A 15,886-nucleotide genomic window follows, 5' to 3' on the forward strand; every position below is an offset into this window, starting at 1 on the left:
TCAGTGTATAATGTGTGATGTCAGTGTATGATGTGTGATGTCAGTGTATGATGTGTGATGTCAGTGTGTGATGTCAGTGTATGATGTGTGATGTCAGTGTATAATGTGTGATGTCAGTGTATAATGTGTGATGTCAGTGTATGATGTGTGATGTCAGTGTATGATGTGTGATGTCAGTGTGTGATGTGTGATGTCAGTGTGTGATGTCAGTGTGTGATGTGTGATGTCAGTGTGTGATGTGTGATGTCAGTGTGTGATGTGTGATGTCAGTGTATAATGTGTGATGTCAGTGTGTGATGTCAGTGTATAATGTGTGATGTCAGTGTATAATGTGTGATGTCAGTGTATAATGTGTGATGTCAGTGTATAATGTGTGATGTCAGTGTATGATGTGTGATGTCAGTGTGTGATGTGTGATGTCAGTGTATGATGTGTGATGTCAGTGTGTGATGTGTGATGTCAGTGTATAATGTGTGATGTCAGTGTATAATGTGTGATGTCAGTGTATGATGTGTGATGTCAGTGTGTGATGTGTGATGTCAGTGTATGAAGTGTGATGTCAGTGTGTGATGTGTGATGTCAGTGTATGATGTGTGATGTCAGTGTATAATGTGTGATGTCAGTGTATAATGTGTGATGTCAGTGTATAATGTGTGATGTCAGTGTGTAATGTGTGATGTCAGTGTATAATGTGTGATGTCAGTGTATGATGTGTGATGTCAGTGTGTGATGTCAGTGTATAATGTGTGATGTCAGTGTATAATGTGTGATGTCAGTGTATGATGTGTGATGTCAGTGTGTGATGTCAGTGTATAATGTGTGATGTCAGTGTATAATGTGTGATGTCAGTGTATAATGTGTGATGTCAGTGTATGATGTGTGATGTCAGTGTATGATGTGTGATGTCAGTGTATGATGTGTGATGTCAGTGTGTGATGTGTGATGTCAGTGTGTGATGTCAGTGTGTGATGTGTGATGTCAGTGTGTGATGTGTGATGTCAGTGTGTGATGTGTGATGTCAGTGTATAATGTGTGATGTCAGTGTGTGATGTGTGATGTCAGTGTATAATGTGTGATGTCAGTGTATAATGTGTGATGTCAGTGTATAATGTGTGATGTCAGTGTGTAATGTGTGATGTCAGTGTATAATGTGTGATGTCAGTGTATGATGTGTGATGTCAGTGTGTGATGTGTGATGTCAGTGTATGATGTGTGATGTCAGTGTGTGATGTGTGATGTCAGTGTATAATGTGTGATGTCAGTGTATAATGTGTGATGTCAGTGTATGATGTGTGATGTCAGTGTGTGATGTGTGATGTCAGTGTATGATGTGTGATGTCAGTGTATGATGTGTGATGTCAGTGTATAATGTGTGATGTCAGTGTATAATGTGTGATGTCAGTGTATGATGTGTGATGTCAGTGTATGATGTGTGATGTCAGTGTGTGATGTCAGTGTATGATGTGTGATGTCAGTGTGTGATGTGTGATGTCAGTGTATAATGTGTGATGTCAGTGTGTGATGTCAGTGTATGATGTGTGATGTCAGTGTGTGATGTCAGTGTATAATGTGTGATGTCAGTGTATAATGTGTGATGTCAGTGTATAATGTGTGATGTCAGTGTGTGATGTCAGTGTATAATGTGTGATGTCAGTGTATGATGTGTGATGTCAGTGTATAATGTGTGATGTCAGTGTATGATGTGTGATGTCAGTGTATGATGTGTGATGTCAGTGTGTGATGTCAGTGTATGATGTGTGATGTCAGTGTGTGATGTGTGATGTCAGTGTATAATGTGTGATGTCAGTGTGTGATGTCAGTGTATGATGTGTGATGTCAGTGTGTGATGTCAGTGTATAATGTGTGATGTCAGTGTATAATGTGTGATGTCAGTGTATAATGTGTGATGTCAGTGTATGATGTGTGATGTCAGTGTATGATGTGTGATGTCAGTGTGTGATGTCAGTGTATGATGTGTGATGTCAGTGTATAATGTGTGATGTCAGTGTATAATGTGTGATGTCAGTGTATGATGTGTGATGTCAGTGTATGATGTGTGATGTCAGTGTGTGATGTGTGATGTCAGTGTGTGATGTCAGTGTGTGATGTGTGATGTCAGTGTGTGATGTGTGATGTCAGTGTGTGATGTGTGATGTCAGTGTATAATGTGTGATGTCAGTGTGTGATGTGTGATGTCAGTGTATAATGTGTGATGTCAGTGTATAATGTGTGATGTCAGTGTATAATGTGTGATGTCAGTGTATAATGTGTGATGTCAGTGTATGATGTGTGATGTCAGTGTGTGATGTGTGATGTCAGTGTATGATGTGTGATGTCAGTGTGTGATGTGTGATGTCAGTGTATAATGTGTGATGTCAGTGTATAATGTGTGATGTCAGTGTATGATGTGTGATGTCAGTGTGTGATGTGTGATGTCAGTGTATGATGTGTGATGTCAGTGTGTGATGTGTGATGTCAGTGTATGATGTGTGATGTCAGTGTATAATGTGTGATGTCAGTGTATAATGTGTGATGTCAGTGTATAATGTGTGATGTCAGTGTGTAATGTGTGATGTCAGTGTATAATGTGTGATGTCAGTGTATGATGTGTGATGTCAGTGTGTGATGTCAGTGTATAATGTGTGATGTCAGTGTATAATGTGTGATGTCAGTGTATGATGTGTGATGTCAGTGTGTGATGTCAGTGTATAATGTGTGATGTCAGTGTATAATGTGTGATGTCAGTGTATAATGTGTGATGTCAGTGTATGATGTGTGATGTCAGTGTATGATGTGTGATGTCAGTGTATGATGTGTGATGTCAGTGTGTGATGTGTGATGTCAGTGTGTGATGTCAGTGTGTGATGTGTGATGTCAGTGTGTGATGTGTGATGTCAGTGTGTGATGTGTGATGTCAGTGTATAATGTGTGATGTCAGTGTGTGATGTGTGATGTCAGTGTATAATGTGTGATGTCAGTGTATAATGTGTGATGTCAGTGTGTAATGTGTGATGTCAGTGTATAATGTGTGATGTCAGTGTATGATGTGTGATGTCAGTGTGTGATGTGTGATGTCAGTGTATGATGTGTGATGTCAGTGTGTGATGTGTGATGTCAGTGTATAATGTGTGATGTCAGTGTATAATGTGTGATGTCAGTGTATGATGTGTGATGTCAGTGTGTGATGTGTGATGTCAGTGTATGATGTGTGATGTCAGTGTATGATGTGTGATGTCAGTGTATAATGTGTGATGTCAGTGTATAATGTGTGAAGTCAGTGTATAATGTGTGATGTCAGTGTGTAATGTGTGATGTCAGTGTATAATGTGTGATGTCAGTGTATGATGTGTGATGTCAGTGTGTGATGTGTGATGTCAGTGTATGATGTGTGATGTCAGTGTGTGATGTGTGATGTCAGTGTGTGATGTGTGATGTCAGTGTGTGATGTGTGATGTCAGTGTATAATGTGTGATGTCAGTGTATGATGTGTGATGTCAGTGTATGATGTGTGATGTCAGTGTGTGATGTGTGATGTCAGTGTATGATGTGTGATGTCAGTGTATAATGTGTAATGTCAGTGTATAATGTGTGATGTCAGTGTATGATGTGTGATGTCAGTGTATGATGTGTGATGTCAGTGTGTGATGTGTGATGTCAGTGTATGATGTGTGATGTCAGTGTATAATGTGTAATGTCAGTGTATAATGTGTAATGTCAGTGTATAATGTGTGATGTCAGTGTATGATGTGTGATGTCAGTGTGTGATGTGTGATGTCAGTGTATAATGTGTGATGTCAGTGTGTGATGTGTGATGTCAGTGTGTGATGTGTGATGTCAGTGTATGATGTGTGATGTCAGTGTATGATGTGTGATGTCAGTGTGTGATGTGTGATGTCAGTGTATGATGTGTGATGTCAGTGTATAATGTGTAATGTCAGTGTATAATGTGTGATGTCAGTGTATAATGTGTGATGTCAGTGTATAATGTGTGATGTCAGTGTATGATGTGTGATGTCAGTGTGTGATGTGTGATGTCAGTGTATAATGTGTGATGTCAGTGTGTGATGTGTGATGTCAGTGTGTGATGTGTGATGTCAGTGTATGATGTGTGATGTCAGTGTATAATGTGTGATGTCAGTGTATGATGTGTGATGTCAGTGTATAATGTGTGATGTCAGTGTATAATGTGTGATGTCAGTGTGTGATGTGTGATGTCAGTGTATAATGTGTGATGTCAGTGTATGATATCAGTGTATGATGTGTGATGTCAGTGTATAATGTGTGATGTCAGTGTATAATGTGTGATGTCAGTGTATGATGTGTGATGTCAGTGTATAATGTGTGATGTCAGTGTATAATGTGTGATGTCAGTGTGTGATGTGTGATGTCAGTGTATAAAGTGTGATGTCAGTGTGTGATGTGTGATGTCAGTGTGTGATGTCAGTGTATGATGTGTGATGTCAGTGTATGATGTGTGATGTCAGTGTATGATGTGTGATGTCAGTGTATAATGTGTGATGTCAGTGTGTGATGTGTGATGTCAGTGTATAATGTGTGATGACAGTGTATGATGTGTGATGTCAGTGTATAATGTGTGATGTCAGTGTATGATGTGTGATGTCAGTGTATAATGTGTGATGTCAGTGTATAATGTGTGATGTCAGTGTGTGATGTGTGATGTCAGTGTATGATGTGTGATGTCAGTGTATAATGTGTGATGTCAGTGTATGATGTGTGATGTCAGTGTATAATGTGTGATGTCAGTGTATGATGTGTGATGTCAGTGTATAATGTGTGATGTCAGTGTATAATGTGTGATGTCAGTGTGTGATGTGTGATGTCAGTGTATAATGTGTGATGTCAGTGTATAATGTGTGATGTCAGTGTGTGATGTGTGATGTCAGTGTATAATGTGTGATGTCAGTGTATGATGTGTGATGTCAGTGTATAATGTGTGATGTCAGTGTGTGATGTGTGATGTCAGTGTGTGACGTGTGATGTCAGTGTGTGATGTCAGTGTGTGATGTCAGTGTATAATGTGTGATGTCAGTGTGTGATGTGTGATGTCAGTGTGTGATGTCAGTGTGTGATGTCAGTGTATAATGTGTGATGTCAGTGTATAATGTGTGATGTCAGTGTGTGATGTGTGATGTCAGTGTATGATGTGTGATGTCAGTGTATAATGTGTGATGTCAGTGTATAATGTGTGATGTCAGTGTATGATGTGTGATGTCAGTGTATAATGTGTGATGTCAGTGTGTGATGTGTGATGTCAGTGTGTGATGTGTGATGTCAGTGTGTGATGTCAGTGTGTGATGTCAGTGTATAATGTGTGATGTCAGTGTGTGATGTGTGATGTCAGTGTGTGATGTCAGTGTATAATGTGTGATGTCAGTGTATAATGTGTGATGTCAGTGTGTGATGTCAGTGTGTGATGTGTGATGTCAGTGTATGATGTGTGATGTCAGTGTATGATGTGTGATGTCAGTGTATAATGTGTGATGTCAGTGTATGATGTGTGATGTCAGAGTGTGATGTCAGTGTGTGATGTGTGATGTCAGTGTATGATGTGTGATGTCAGTGTATGATGTGTGATGTCAGTGTATAATGTGTGATGTCAGTGTATGATGTGTGATGTCAGTGTGTGATGTGTGATGTCAGTGTGTGATGTGTGATGTCAGTGTATGATGTGTGATGTCAGTGTATAATGTGTGATGTCAGTGTATGATGTGTGATGTCAGTGTGTGATGTGTGATGTCAGTGTGTGATGTGTGATGTCAGTGTATAATGTGTGATGTCAGTGTGTGATGTGTGATGTCAGTGTGTAATGTGTGATGTCAGTGTATGATGTGTGATGTCAGTGTGTGATGTGTGATGTCAGTGTATGATGTGTGATGTCAGTGTGTAATGTGTGATGTCAGTGTATGATGTGTGATGTCAGTGTATGATGTGTGATGTCAGTGTATGATGTGTGATGTCAGTGTATAATGTGTGATGTCAGTGTGTAATGTGTGATGTCAGTGTATGATGTGTGATGTCAGTGTATGATGTGTGATGTCAGTGTATGATGTGTGATGTCAGTGTGTAATGTGTGATGTCAGTGTATGATGTGTGATGTCAGTGTATGATGTGTGATGTCAGTGTATGATGTGTGATGTCAGTGTATAATGTGTGATGTCAGTGTATGATGTGTGATGTCAGTGTATGATGTGTGATGTCAGTGTATAATGTGTGATGTCAGTGTGTGATGTCAGTGTATGATGTGTGATGTCAGTGTATAATGTGTGATGTCAGTGTATAATGTGTGATGTCAGTGTATGATGTGTGATGTCAGTGTATAATGTGTGATATCAGTGTGTGATGTCAGTGTATGATGTGTGATGTCAGTGTGTGATGTCTGTATGATGTGTGATGTCAGTGTGTGATGTGTGATGTCAGTGTATAATGTGTGATGTCAGTGTGTGATGTCAGTGTATGATGTGTGATGTCAGTGTGTGATGTCAGTGTATAATGTGTGATGTCAGTGTATGATGTGTGATGTCAGTGTGTGATGTGTGATGTCAGTGTGTGATGTCAGTGTATAATGTGTGATGTCAGTGTGTGATGTCAGTGTATAATGTGTGATGTCAGTGTATGATGTGTGATGTCAGTGTATAATGTGTGATGTCAGTGTATAATGTGTGATGTCAGTGTGTGATGTCAGTGTATGATGTGTGATGTCAGTGTATGATGTGTGATGTCAGTGTATAATGTGTGATGTCAGTGTATAATGTGTGATGTCAGTGTATGATGTGTGATGTCAGTGTATATGTGTGATGTCAGTGTGTGATGTCAGTGTATGATGTGTGATGTCAGTGTGTGATGTCAGTGTATGATGTGTGATGTCAGTGTGTGATGTGTGATGTCAGTGTATAATGTGTGATGTCAGTGTGTGATGTCAGTGTATGATGTGTGATGTCAGTGTGTGATGTCAGTGTATAATGTGTGATGTCAGTGTATGATGTGTGATGTCAGTGTGTGATGTGTGATGTCAGTGTGTGATGTCAGTGTATAATGTGTGATGTCAGTGTGTGATGTCAGTGTGTGATGTGTGATGTCAGTGTGTGATGTCAGTGTATGATGTGTGAGGTCAGTGTGTGATGTCAGTGTATAATGTGTGATGTCAGTGTGTGATGTCAGTGTGTGATGTCAGTGTATGATGTGTGATGTCAGTGTATGATGTGTGATGTCAGTGTGTGATGTCAGTGTATAATGTGTGATGTCAGTGTATGATGTGCGATGTCAGTGTATGATGTGTGATGTCAGTGTATGATGTGTGATGTCAGTGTGTGATGTGTGATGTCAGTGTATAATGTGTGATGTCAGTGTATGATGTGTGATGTCAGTGTATAATGTGTGATGTCAGTGTGTGATGTCAGTGTATGATGTGTGATTTCAGTGTATAATGTGTGATGTCAGTGTATGATGTGTGATGTCAGTGTATGATGTGTGATGTCAGTGTATAATGTGTGATGTCAGTGTATAATGTGTGATGTCAGTGTATGATGTGTGATGTCAGTGTATGATGTGTGATGTCAGTGTATAATGTGTGATGTCAGTGTGTGATGTCAGTGTATGATGTGTGATTTCAGTGTATAATGTGTGATGTCAGTGTATGATGTGTGATGTCAGTGTATGATGTGTGAGGTCAGTGTGTGATGTGTGATGTCAGTGTATAATGTGTGATGTCAGTGTGTGATGTCAGTGTATGATGTGTGATTTCAGTGTATAATGTGTGATGTCAGTGTATAATGTGTGATATCAGTGTGTGATGTCAGTGTATGATGTGTGATGTCAGTGTGTGATGTGTGATGTCAGTGTATAATGTGTGATGTCAGTGTGTGATGTCAGTGTATGATGTGTGATGTCAGTGTGTGATGTCAGTGTATGATGTGTGAGGTCAGTGTGTGATGTCAGTGTATAATGTATGATGTCAGTGTGTGATGTCAGTGTATGATGTGTGATGTCAGTGTGTGATGTGTGATGTCAGTGTATAATGTGTGATGTCAGTGTATGATGTGTGATGTCAGTGTATGATGTGTGATGTCAGTGTATAATGTGTGATGTCAGTGTGTGATGTCAGTGTATGATGTGTGATGTCAGTGTATAATGTGTGATGTCAGTGTATAATGTGTGATGTCAGTGTGTGATGTCAGTGTATAATGTGTGATGTCAGTGTGTGATGTCAGTGTATGATGTGTGATGTCAGTGTATGATGTGTGATGTCAGTGTGTGATGTCAGTGTATGATGTGTGATGTCAGTGTGTGATGTCAGTGTATGATGTGTGATGTCAGTGTATGATGTGTGATGTCAGTGTGTAATGTGTGATGTCAGTGTATAATGTGTGATGTCAGTGTATGATGTGCGATGTCAGTGTATGATGTGTGATGTCAGTGTGTGATGTGTGATGTCAGTGTATAATGTGTGATGTCAGTGTGTGATGTGTGATGTCAGTGTATGATGTGTGATGTCAGTGTATAATGTGTGATGTCAGTGTGTAATGTGTGATGTCAGTGTATGATGTGTGATGTCAGTGTATAATGTGTGATGTCAGTGTATAATGTGTGATGTCAGTGTGTAATGTGTGATGTCAGTGTATGATGTGTGATGTCAGTGTATGATGTGTGATGTCAGTGTGTAATGTGTGATGTCAGTGTATGATGTGTGATGTCAGTGTATGATGTGTGATGTCAGTGTATAATGTGTGATGTCAGTGTATGATGTGTGATGTCAGTGTATGATGTGTGATGTCAGTGTGTAATGTGTGATGTCAGTGTATGATGTGTGATGTCAGTGTATGATGTGTGATGTCAGTGTATGATGTGTGATGTCAGTGTGTAATGTGTGATGTCAATGTATGATGTGTGATGTCAGTGTGTGATGTCAGTGTATGATGTGTGATGTCAGTGTATGATGTGTGATGTCAGTGTATAATGTGTGATGTCAGTGTATGATGTGTGATGTCAGTGTATGATGTGTGATGTCAGTGTATAATGTGTGATGTCAGTGTGTGATGTCAGTGTATGATGTGTGATGTCAGTGTATAATGTGTGATGTCAGTGTTTAATGTGTGATGTCAGTGTATAATGTGTGATGTCAGTGTATGATGTGTGATGTCAGTGTATAATGTGTGATGTCAGTGTGTGATGTCAGTGTATGATGTGTGATGTCAGTGTGTGATGTCAGTGTATGATGTGTGATGTCAGTGTGTGATGTGTGATGTCAGTGTATAATGTGTGATGTCAGTGTGTGATGTCAGTGTATGATGTGTGATGTCAGTGTGTGATGTCAGTGTATAATGTGTGATGTCAGTGTATGATGTGTGATGTCAGTGTATAATGTGTGATGTCAGTGTGTGATGTGTGATGTCAGTGTATGATGTGTGATGTCAGTGTATAATGTGTGATGTCAGTGTATGATGTGTGATGTCAGTGTATAATGTGTGATGTCAGTGTATGATGTGTGATGTCAGTGTATAATGTGTGATGTCAGTGTGTGATGTGTGATGTCAGTGTATAATGTGTGATGTCAGTGTATGATGTGTGATGTCAGTGTATAATGTGTGATGTCAGTGTGTGATGTGTGATGTCAGTGTGTGACGTGTGATGTCAGTGTGTGATGTCAGTGTGTGATGTCAGTGTATAATGTGTGATGTCAGTGTGTGATGTCAGTGTGTGATGTCAGTGTGTGATGTCAGTGTATAATGTGTGATGTCAGTGTATAATGTGTGATGTCAGTGTGTGATGTGTGATGTCAGTGTATGATGTGTGATGTCAGTGTATAATGTGTGATGTCAGTGTATAATGTGTGATGTCAGTGTATGATGTGTGATGTCAGTGTATAATGTGTGATGTCAGTGTGTGATGTGTGATGTCAGTGTGTGATGTGTGATGTCAGTGTGTGATGTCAGTGTGTGATGTCAGTGTATAATGTGTGATGTCAGTGTGTGATGTGTGATGTCAGTGTGTGATGTCAGTGTGTGATGTCAGTGTATAATGTGTGATGTCAGTGTATAATGTGTGATGTCAGTGTGTGATGTCAGTGTGTGATGTGTGATGTCAGTGTATGATGTGTGATGTCAGTGTATGATGTGTGATGTCAGTGTATAATGTGTGATGTCAGTGTATGATGTGTGATGTCAGAGTGTGATGTCAGTGTGTGATGTGTGATGTCAGTGTATAATGTGTGATGTCAGTGTGTGATGTGTGATGTCAGTGTGTGACGTGTGATGTCAGTGTGTGATGTCAGTGTGTGATGTCAGTGTATAATGTGTGATGTCAGTGTGTGATGTGTGATGTCAGTGTGTGATGTCAGTGTATAATGTGTGATGTCAGTGTATAATGTGTGATGTCAGTGTGTGATGTGTGATGTCAGTGTATGATGTGTGATGTCAGTGTATAATGTGTGATGTCAGTGTATAATGTGTGATGTCAGTGTATGATGTGTGATGTCAGTGTATAATGTGTGATGTCAGTGTGTGATGTGTGATGTCAGTGTGTGATGTGTGATGTCAGTGTGTGATGTCAGTGTGTGATGTCAGTGTATAATGTGTGATGTCAGTGTGTGATGTGTGATGTCAGTGTGTGATGTCAGTGTGTGATGTCAGTGTATAATGTGTGATGTCAGTGTATAATGTGTGATGTCAGTGTGTGATGTCAGTGTGTGATGTGTGATGTCAGTGTATGATGTGTGATGTCAGTGTATGATGTGTGATGTCAGTGTATAATGTGTGATGTCAGTGTATGATGTGTGATGTCAGAGTGTGATGTCAGTGTGTGATGTGTGATGTCAGTGTATGATGTGTGATGTCAGTGTATGATGTGTGATGTCAGTGTATAATGTGTGATGTCAGTGTATGATGTGTGATGTCAGTGTGTGATGTGTGATGTCAGTGTGTGATGTGTGATGTCAGTGTATAATGTGTGATGTCAGTGTATAATGTGTGATGTCAGTGTATAATGTGTGATGTCAGTGTATGATGTGTGATGTCAGTGTATGATGTGTGATGTCAGTGTATAATGTGTGATGTCAGTGTATGATGTGTGATGTCAGTGTGTGATGTGTGATGTCAGTGTGTGATGTGTGATGTCAGTGTATAATGTGTGATGTCAGTGTATAATGTGTGATGTCAGTGTGTGATGTGTGATGTCAGTGTATAATGTGTGATGTCAGTGTATAATGTGTGATGTCAGTGTATGATGTGTGATGTCAGTGTGTGATGTGTGATGTCAGTGTATGATGTGTGATGTCAGTGTATAATGTGTGATGTCAGTGTGTGATGTGTGATGTCAGTGTGTGATGTGTGATGTCAGTGTGTGATGTGTGATGTCAGTGTATGATGTGTGATGTCAGTGTATAATGTGTGATGTCAGTGTGTGATGTGTGATGTCAGTGTATGATGTGTGATGTCAGTGTATAATGTGTGATGTCAGTGTATGATGTGTGATGTCAGTGTGTGATGTGTGATGTCAGTGTGTGATGTGTGATGTCAGTGTATAATGTGTGATGTCAGTGTATGATGTGTGATGTCAGTGTATAATGTGTGATGTCAGTGTGTGATGTGTGATGTCAGTGTATGATGTGTGATGTCAGTGTATAATGTGTGATGTCAGTGTATGATGTGTGATGTCAGTGTATGATGTGTGATGTCAGTGTGTGATGTGTGATGTCAGTGTGTGATGTGTGATGTCAGTGTATAATGTGTGATGTCAGTGTATGATGTGTGATGTCAGTGTATGATGTGTGATGTCAGTGTATAATGTGCGATGTCAGTGTGTAATGTGTGATGTCAGTGTATGATGTGTGATGTCAGTGTATGATGTGTGATGTCAGTGTATGATGTGTGATGTCAGTGTATAATGTGTGATGTCAGTGTGTAATGTGTGATGTCAGTGTACGATGTGTGATGTCAGTGTACGATGTGTGATGTCAGTGTATGATGTGTGATGTCAGTGTGTAATGTGTGATGTCAGTGTATGATGTGTGATGTCAGTGTATGATGTGTGATGTCAGTGTATGATGTGTGATGTCAGTGTATAATGTGTGATGTCAGTGTGTAATGTGTGATGTCAGTGTATGATGTGTGATGTCAGTGTATGATGTGTGATGTCAGTGTATGATGTGTGATGTCAGTGTGTAATGTGTGATGTCAGTGTATGATGTGTGATGTCAGTGTATGATGTGTGATGTCAGTGTATGATGTGTGATGTCAGTGTATAATGTGTGATGTCAGTGTATGATGTGTGATGTCAGTGTATGATGTGTGATGTCAGTGTATAATGTGTGATGTCAGTGTGTGATGTCAGTGTATGATGTGTGATGTCAGTGTATAATGTGTGATGTCAGTGTATAATGTGTGATGTCAGTGTATGATGTGTGATGTCAGTGTATAATGTGTGATATCAGTGTGTGATGTCAGTGTATGATGTGTGATGTCAGTGTGTGATGTCTGTATGATGTGTGATGTCAGTGTGTGATGTGTGATGTCAGTGTATAATGTGTGATGTCAGTGTGTGATGTCAGTGTATGATGTGTGATGTCAGTGTGTGATGTCAGTGTATAATGTGTGATGTCAGTGTATGATGTGTGATGTCAGTGTGTGATGTGTGATGTCAGTGTGTGATGTCAGTGTATAATGTGTGATGTCAGTGTGTGATGTCAGTGTATAATGTGTGATGTCAGTGTATGATGTGTGATGTCAGTGTATAATGTGTGATGTCAGTGTATAATGTGTGATGTCAGTGTGTGATGTCAGTGTATGATGTGTGATGTCAGTGTATGATGTGTGATGTCAGTGTATAATGTGTGATGTCAGTGTATAATGTGTGATGTCAGTGTATGATGTGTGATGTCAGTGTATAATGTGTGATGTCAGTGTGTGATGTCAGTGTATGATGTGTGATGTCAGTGTGTGATGTCAGTGTATGATGTGTGATGTCAGTGTGTGATGTGTGATGTCAGTGTATAATGTGTGATGTCAGTGTGTGATGTCAGTGTATGATGTGTGATGTCAGTGTGTGATGTCAGTGTATAATGTGTGATGTCAGTGTATGATGTGTGATGTCAGTGTGTGATGTGTGATGTCAGTGTGTGATGTCAGTGTATAATGTGTGATGTCAGTGTGTGATGTCAGTGTGTGATGTGTGATGTCAGTGTGTGATGTCAGTGTATGATGTGTGAGGTCAGTGTGTGATGTCAGTGTATAATGTGTGATGTCAGTGTGTGATGTCAGTGTGTGATGTCAGTGTATGATGTGTGATGTCAGTGTATGATGTGTGATGTCAGTGTGTGATGTCAGTGTATAATGTGTGATGTCAGTGTAAGATGTGCGATGTAAGTGTATGATGTGTGATGTCAGTGTATGATGTGTGATGTCAGTGTGTGATGTGTGATGTCAGTGTATAATGTGTGATGTCAGTGTATGATGTGTGATGTCAGTGTATAATGTGTGATGTCAGTGTGTGATGTCAGTGTATGATGTGTGATTCAGTGTATAATGTGTGATGTCAGTGTATGATGTGTGATGTCAGTGTATGATGTGTGATGTCAGTGTATAATGTGTGATGTCAGTGTATAATGTGTGATGTCAGTGTATGATGTGTGATGTCAGTGTATGATGTGTGATGTCAGTGTATAATGTGTGATGTCAGTGTGTGATGTCAGTGTATGATGTGTGATTTCAGTGTATAATGTGTGATGTCAGTGTATGATGTGTGATGTCAGTGTATGATGTGTGAGGTCAGTGTGTGATGTGTGATGTCAGTGTATAATGTGTGATGTCAGTGTGTGATGTCAGTGTATGATGTGTGATTTCAGTGTATAATGTGTGATGTCAGTGTATAATGTGTGATATCAGTGTGTGATGTCAGTGTATGATGTGTGATGTCAGTGTGTGATGTGTGATGTCAGTGTATAATGTGTGATGTCAGTGTGTGATGTCAGTGTATGATGTGTGATGTCAGTGTGTGATGTCAGTGTATGATGTGTGAGGTCAGTGTGTGATGTCAGTGTATAATGTATGATGTCAGTGTGTGATGTCAGTGTATGATGTGTGAGGTCAGTGTGTGATGTGTCATGTCAGTGTATAATGTGTGATGTCAGTGTATGATGTGTGATGTCAGTGTATGATGTGTGATGTCAGTGTATAATGTGTGATGTCAGTGTGTGATGTCAGTGTATGATGTGTGATGTCAGTGTATAATGTGTGATGTCAGTGTATAATGTGTGATGTCAGTGTGTGATGTCAGTGTATGATGTGTGATGTCAGTGTATGATGTGTGATGTCAGTGTGTGATGTCAGTGTATGATGTGTGATGTCAGTGTGTGATGTCAGTGTATGATGTGTGATGTCAGTGTATGATGTGTGATGTCAGTGTGTAATGTGTGATGTCAGTGTATAATGTGTGATGTCAGTGTATGATGTGCGATGTCAGTGTATGATGTGTGATGTCAGTGTGTGATGTGTGATGTCAGTGTATAATGTGTGATGTCAGTGTGTAATGTGTGATGTCAGTGTATGATGTGTGATGTCAGTGTATGATGTGTGATGTCAGTGTATAATGTGTGATGTCAGTGTGTAATGTGTGATGTCAGTGTATGATGTGTGATGTCAGTGTATAATGTGTGATGTCAGTGTATAATGTGTGATGTCAGTGTGTAATGTGTGATGTCAGTGTATGATGTGTGATGTCAGTGTATGATGTGTGATGTCAGTGTGTAATGTGTGATGTCAGTGTATGATGTGTGATGTCAGTGTATGATGTGTGATGTCAGTGTATAATGTGTGATGTCAGTGTATGATGTGTGATGTCAGTGTATGATGTGTGATGTCAGTGTGTAATGTGTGATGTCAGTGTATGATGTGTGATGTCAGTGTATGATGTGTGATGTCAGTGTATGATGTGTGATGTCAGTGTGTAATGTGTGATGTCAGTGTATGATGTGTGATGTCAGTGTGTGATGTCAGTGTATGATGTGTGATGTCAGTGTATGATGTGTGATGTCAGTGTATAATGTGTGATGTCAGTGTATGATGTGTGATGTCAGTGTATGATGTGTGATGTCAGTGTATAATGTGTGATGTCAGTGTGTGATGTCAGTGTATGATGTGTGATGTCAGTGTATAATGTGTGATGTCAGTGTTTAATGTGTGATGTCAGTGTATAATGTGTGATGTCAGTGTATGATGTGTGATGTCAGTGTATAATGTGTGATGTCAGTGTGTGATGTCAGTGTATGATGTGTGATGTCAGTGTGTGATGTCAGTGTATGATGTGTGATGTCAGTGTGTGATGTGTGATGTCAGTGTATAATGTGTGATGTCAGTGTGTGATGTCAGTGTATGATGTGTGATGTCAGTGTGTGATGTCAGTGTATAATGTGTGATGTCAGTGTATGATGTGTGATGTCAGTGTGTGATGTGTGATGTCAGTGTGTGATGTCAGTGTATAATGTGTGATGTCAGTGTGTGATGTCAGTGTATAATGTGTGATGTCAGTGTATGATGTGTGATGTCAGTGTATAATGTGTGATGTCAGTGTGTGATGTCAGTGTATGATGTGTGATGTCAGTGTATGATGTGTGATGTCAGTGTATAATGTGTGATGTCAGTGTATAATGTGTGATGTCAGTGTATGATGTGTGATGTCAGTGTATTATGTGTGATGTCAGTGTGTGATGTCAGTGTATGATGTGTGATGTCAGTGTGTGATGTCAGTGTATGATGTGTGATGTCAGTGTATGATGTGTGATGTCAGTGTATAATGTGTGATGTCAGTGTGTGATGTCAGTGTATAATGTGTGATGTCAGTGTATGATGTGTGATGTCAGTGTATAATGTGTGATGTC

Source organism: Dendrobates tinctorius, unplaced genomic scaffold, assembly GCF_039654945.1.
Source record: "Dendrobates tinctorius isolate UK_male_01 unplaced genomic scaffold, ASM3965494v1 ptg000211l, whole genome shotgun sequence".
In the NCBI taxonomy this organism is placed as follows: domain Eukaryota; kingdom Metazoa; phylum Chordata; class Amphibia; order Anura; family Dendrobatidae; genus Dendrobates; species Dendrobates tinctorius.